Source organism: Notolepis coatsorum (genome assembly GCF_963971535.1).
Source record: "Notolepis coatsorum genome assembly, chromosome: 14".
NCBI classification, from domain to species: Eukaryota; Metazoa; Chordata; class Actinopteri; order Aulopiformes; family Paralepididae; genus Notolepis; species Notolepis coatsorum.
Window position 1 is genome coordinate 59,385,163 of NC_140178.1, and position 6,512 is coordinate 59,391,674.

The following is a 6,512-nucleotide window of genomic DNA, read 5'->3' on the forward strand; positions in this document are numbered from 1 at the left end:
CAGCGGCGCTTCGAGTGCCAAAACAATATCAATTCTAAACTAATGCTAGCAGCAGCGTCTAGGGGTACCCCAACCATTTTAAGCCGGCTTTAGCTAGGACTTTTGTTTGGTAACGTGGGCCCACATTTCATTTCTTTTGAGTGTAATAACTGTGTTCTTGTATTGAATTTCCCATTGAACTCCTTTAACATTTACCTTAAAAGCGGGGCAGTAGTATTAATAGAACGAGCACAAGGTGCCTATTTTGGGAATAACGTTCCCTCTGTATTGTTGAGTGAGAGCACCAGGTGCCTAGTGTGAACATATTGTATATTACCCGTGTATTAAGATATAACCCTGTATCTGAGACTTGACTAGGTAGTATATAAAGGAGACGTATATGGGAACATGGTGTGTGTGTCTGTTACTGAGCCTGTGTCTTAACCCTTGTTGTCCCGGTAATATTATTATTATTTAACCCTTTCCCCACCATACCCGTATTTCATGGTTAAAGGTCTCTACAGGTCATTAAGGAAGGGTACTGCTTTGGGGAGCGAAAATCATTAGTCATCTAACAGTCACCAGGTGTGGGAGGGCTAACGGAGGTACTGGGGGAAGTGAGAGTGTGTGGGGAGCTACTGCTGACCGCCCTGGAGGGCGAGGAGGACCAGAGTACCACCCCCAGGTTAGTAAATCCTGGGCCCCATCCGCTCCTGCTGCCCGACCTCCAGTTCGACGTTCCGGGCCCAAAGACGGGGGTTCAGTTAGATCAAACTCTACTGCATCCCGCTACCCGGTGGCCGTGTACAACCACTCCCATAAAGCAGGGATAATCCACCCTGCTACACAAATCTTTCTAGTACCTTAGAAATGTATGTTTTCTGGCTCATCTTCACTGTTCCCGCATCATCCTGGTCAAAATCAATGCCTAGGAAATGTTTCAGTTTCCCAAGATCCTTCATTTTAAATTTCATAGCAAGTGTTTTCTTTACATCATTCAACAGATCATCATTGCTTGCCGCAATTATCAAATCATCAACCCATGCAGTAACTGCTCCATTGAACATGTAGTGGATTCAAATGTATTTATTATTTACACAGAAGATTTTCAGTCCATATTCTGACTATTGTTGGTTATTTGTACCACTTATAGGACAACCATGCTAAATAATAATAATAATAATAATAAAATAATAATAATAATAATAATAATAATAATAATAATAATAATAATAATAATAATAATAATAATAATAATAATAATAATAATAATAATAATAATAATAATAATAATAATAATAATAATAATAATAATAATACAAAAATATTAAGCTAAGCAAGCCTAACTATTTTACAAGGAGCTGATTCCATTTTATATGCTTTCCCCATTCTTAGAATTTCATATTTAAACAAGCTAACTACAGCAAAAGACCTGAACATGAAATAGGCCAACAATCATGAAATAAACAAGCTGATATTTAATGTGCAGGATGTGCAGCAATGTTTTCGCCTTACATTTACATTTATATTTACATTCAGCAGGAGAGGTACACTTTTGGCGTCTAAGGGTAAGTGGTATTGCTCGTCAAACAGTGCAGAACTTGAGTGCTACACTCCAAGTGCATAGCAGTATAGACATAGTAGCATAGTAGGTAGGCTAGTAGTAGACATAGTAGGTAGTACTAGTATAGATATAGTAGCATAGTACATAGTAGGTAGTGGTGTGTGACATCACACATGCAACCCATATTTCAGGGAAGTACAGAGAAGCTCTCCCTCTGGGGAAGATTCAAGAGTTTATTCATCACATACATACCAGGGCATACAATGAAATGCGGCTGGCCATGCCCGCTACGATTGTGCAAAAATACAATAGTAATAATAGTAAATAGTAATAAAATAAGTAGAATAGACATGATAAAATAGACATGTTAATAAGGTCCTATGTACACTACTATACAATATACAGTTTTTACTTCTATGTCCCTATGCTATACTTGCTGTTACTAACTGTACTATGCAATAATCACAACAAGTTATTTTCTTAAAGTGTCCTTTTTTCCCTTACTTTAAAGTGTCCTTTAAATGAATAATGTGGAAAAAGGTTATCTGGTGACAAGTTATGGACAAATAACAATCTGTACAGTCAAAGTGTTAACGATAAAAAGCTTTTTCAAGGAGCTTCCCAGTACAGGCACAGTGTGACACTGTTTGCCACTGAACAGCTCCACTGGTCCCTTGCTCATGGGCTGTTGAGCAGTGGGAGTTTAAAGAGAGGAGAGCATTATTTATTCACCCAATTGTCCTGCCTGTCTGTGGATCACACCTGCGACCTTTCTGTCACAATCCAATTTCCAAGGGTTAAGGTAAGGGTTAGGTTTATAAACAGTGAGGCTATGGTTAGGGTAAAGGTAAGGGTTATGTTTATAAACAGTGAGGTTAAGGTTAGGATTAAGGTAAGGGTTAGGTTGAAGATGCAGATACCTTCTAGCCATGACCTTGTTGCAGGGTCTTGCAGGCTAAAACAAATGTAGAATGAACTGTCCACGATCATAAGAATAACATTGGCATGTGAATTGTTTCATAGTGAATCTTTGCTTCAATAAGACAAACCCTAGGGAATCTGCTTATGGTGAATTTGGCAAGCAAATGCATTTGAGTGAATGTCCTTGATACTGCGTTGTTCACAAGCCGATTGTTTTTATTCAGCAATGACCAGAATTTTTAACACCTAACCACCACCAACAACAATAATAATTGCAATTGATAATTATAATTACAAAGACAAATTATACAAACGCAGTGAAAATATCACATGAGTTAAGAAAGACAGTCGCAACACAGACTGTGTGACGCAATGATGAGGTCAGCAGGTGATGAATGAAGAGGGCGTGTTGACCACCTCTCCATTTCTCTTTCTTCTTCTTTCTCTTGCAAACACACACAAGCTGCAAAATCCTTAGCCCAGCCCCCCCAAACCCCGCCCAGCGTCATTTCAATCTCACGACACTGGTACAAGGATTGGGAGAGACCAAACCAAGTAATTTATGTTCCCCTTGGGAAAGGAGGGGGGGGGGGGGGGGTTGGGTGTTTAAGAGCACACACACAGTAAGAACAGTTAAGATACCATGGAACGACATACAACACACAGTAAGAACAGTTAAGACACCATGAAACGAAATACAACACACAGTAAGAACAGTTAAGACACCATGAAACGACAAACAACACATAGTAAGAACAGTTAAGACACCATGAAACGACATACAACACACAGTAGGAACAGTTAAGACACCATGAAATTACATACAACACACAGTAAGAACAGTTAAGACACCATGAAACAACATACAACACATAGTAAGAACAGCCTCTTAACCTGCAACGTCCCGCATGTGGGACGTTTTTAGGACGATTTGCCGACCAGCACTTTGGCGACCCCTAGTGGCTCGGGTGTGCATATTTTGTAATACAATATACATATCGAATTGAAGGCTTATTTGTTGCCTGTCGATAGCGACAAAATCCGACAAAATCCGTCCAGCGGTTCTCGAGACATTCAGAAACTTCAGAATGTCATCTTTCAATAGAGACCAGGCTCATGCATGTGCTATAAGTAGAAAGTATGTTGTTTTGTTTTGCAAAAAAAGTATGCAGCCCTCAAAAACTAAAACTAAAATGGCCAATTTTGGGGGCGCAGGTTAAGAGGTTAAGACACCATGAAATGACATACAACATGAAATCTATCCTGAGTGCTAATATCCTGGTATTCAATTTACTTTCTATTTACAGTATAACATTTCAGTATAGTATGATTCATTGCATCATTTGCAAAACCCTGGAAGCCCACTGCCGCTAAAGAACCTTGGATGCCCACTGCCGCTAAAGAACCCTGGAAGCCCACTGCCGCGAAATAACCATGGAAGCCCACTGCCACTAAAGAATCCTGGAAGCCCACTGCCGCTAAAGAACCTTGGAAGCCCACTGCCGCTAAAGAACCCTGGAAGCCCACTGCCGCTAAAGAACCTTGGAAGCCCACTGCCGCTAAATAACCCTGGAAGCCCACTGCCGCTAAAGAACCTTGGAAGCCCACTGCCGCTAAATAACCCTGGAAGCCCACTGCCGCTAAAGAACCTTGGAAGCCCACTGCCGCTAAAGAACCTTGGAAGCCCACTGCCGCTAAAGAACCTTGGAAGCCCACTGCCACTAAATAACCTTGGAAGCCCACTGCCACTAAAGAACCTTGGAAGCCCACTGCCGCTAAATAACCTTGGAAGCCCACTGCCACTAAAGAACCCTGGAAGAACCCTGGAAGCCCACTGCCACTAAATAACCCTGGAAGCCCACTGCCACTAAATAACCTTGGAAGCACACTGCCACTAAAGAACCTTGGAAGCCCACTGCCGCTAAATAACCCTGGAAGCCCACTGCCACTAAAGAACCCTGGAAGCACACTGCCACTAAAGAACCCTGGAAGCACACTGCCACTAAAGAACCCTGGAAGCCCACTGCCACTAAAGAACCCTGGAAGCCCACTGCCACTAAAGAACCCTGGAAGCACACTGCCACTAAAGAACCCTGGAAGCACACTGCCACTAAAGAACCCTGGAAGCCCACTGCCACTAAAGAACCCTGGAAGCCCACTGCCACTAAAGAACCCTGGAAGCCCACTGCCACTAAAGAACCCTGGAAGCACACTGCCACTAAAGGACCCTGGAAGCACACTGCCACTAAAGAACCCTGGAAGCAAACTGCCACTAAAGGACCCTGGAAGCACACTGCCACTAAAGGACCCTGGAAGCACACTGCCACTAAAGAACCCTGGAAGCAAACTGCCACTAAAGGACCCTGGAAGCACACTGCCACTAAAGGACCCTGGAAGCACACTGCCACTAAAGGACCCTGGAAGCAAACTGCCACTAAAGGACCCTGGAAGCACACTGCCACTAAAGGACCCTGGAAGCACACTGCCACTAAAGGACCCTGGAAGCACACTGCCACTAAAGGACCCTGGAGGCCACATTTTCTAGACGGAAAATAACAATGACAATAGAACACAAACAGGATGCAAAGTAGAAACAATTTAAATTCTGCTCCGCATAAAATATTTGAAAGTAAAAAAAGAAAGAAAAAAAGCTTAGAGACACAGCCATATTACATGACAATGCTGTCATTGTGCTGGTGTGTAATAACACCTAAAGTCAAATATAATACATGCACACACACATGCATTTTCCCACTCTGTCTTGTTGCAAAAATCTATTTCCAGCCTCTTTCCTAGCTCACCGTTCGGTTTCTCTCTTACCTCCAGTTCTCTAAAGCCGCTTCCTCTCCGTCACACCGCTGAAGTACTGCATCACCCACGCTTTCTTCTTTTACATTCTCTCAAACGCTCTCCCTTCTTATTTTTAGCCCAGAGTCAGTGATCTTCCTCTCCTCTCCTGCTGTCCTCTGGCTTGTCCTGTGCCCTTCTCTCCCTCTCTCTGTCCCGCGCTCCCCTCTATCTATCCCCTGTCTGTCCTGCCCCTGCCCCCCCCTATCTCCCCCCGAAATCACTGGCGGGGGGGGGGGGGGGGGGGGGGGGAATGGGGAGCGGGCCCCAGTCGGCAGGGCGAGGCACTTCCTCTGTGACAGGAAGCGAACAACAAACACCCAGAGAGACCACAGAGAGAGAGAGGAGGGGGGGTTGTTGATGAGAGACACAGAGAGATAAAGAGATGCGGATGTGCGATGGCTTTAATGCAAGTTCGTAGAGGTCAACCAAAGGTCAGTTTTTAAATTGACACAAAATATCTGCACTGGCCCATACTAGCTCTTGAGTTGTCACTGAAATCCAAGATCGGAATCGGAAACACTTGTTTGCTCCCAAATGCACAACGAATGTGCAGGAGTTTGTCTTGGTTGACAAAGTGTACAGAGACATATCGACAATGTACAGTGCTCCACAGTACGACACACACAGTACAACAACATCAGGACTTTGCACACAGTGTACAGGGACTGCACCACAAACAATAGGCGATAGACTTCATGTAGCATTCTTCATACGTGTAGTAGTGCTACAGACAGTACTATGTTGTACATCAGTATTAGCGACATTGTAAACTATATGTTTTACACATGTGGAGTGCCAGTGGCTTAAGTGCCAGTGGCTTAGAGTGGCAGTGGCTTTGTCTAAGGTCTCTTATTCTAATATCATGGCTGTTGAAAGTCTGATGTGTTATTCATCCCCCTAGTTGAAGCTAATCTGCAGACACCTGTGACGGGCTATTTGTATAGACCATTGTCACAGCTGATGGGTTTGACGATGGGTAAACACAGCTGTAGATCCATTCCATTCAGGTGTGCCAGTGGCAGGGCCCTGGCATTGCGCATACGTGTGTGTGTGCGTGTGTGTGTGTGTGTGTGTGTGTGTGTGTGTGTGTGTGTGTGTATCTGTCTGTCTGTCTGTCTGTCTGTCTGTCTGTCTGTCTGTCTGTCTGTCTGTCTGTCTGTCTGTCTGTCTGTCTGTCTGTCTGTCTGTCTGTCTGTCT

General features: G+C 43.7%; 1 long non-coding RNA gene across 1 annotated transcript; it reads right to left on the reverse strand.

Moving 5' to 3' along the window:
• Nucleotides 1-1,047: 1,047 nt before the first annotated feature.
• On the reverse strand, nucleotides 1,048-5,442 carry LOC311240237. The gene is made up of 2 exons (XR_014620481.1): nucleotides 5,285-5,442; nucleotides 1,048-3,034 (listed from the first exon to the last, which is right to left on the reverse strand). It is a non-coding gene; the product is annotated as an uncharacterized lncRNA (long non-coding RNA).
• Nucleotides 5,443-6,512: the final 1,070 nt, after the last annotated feature.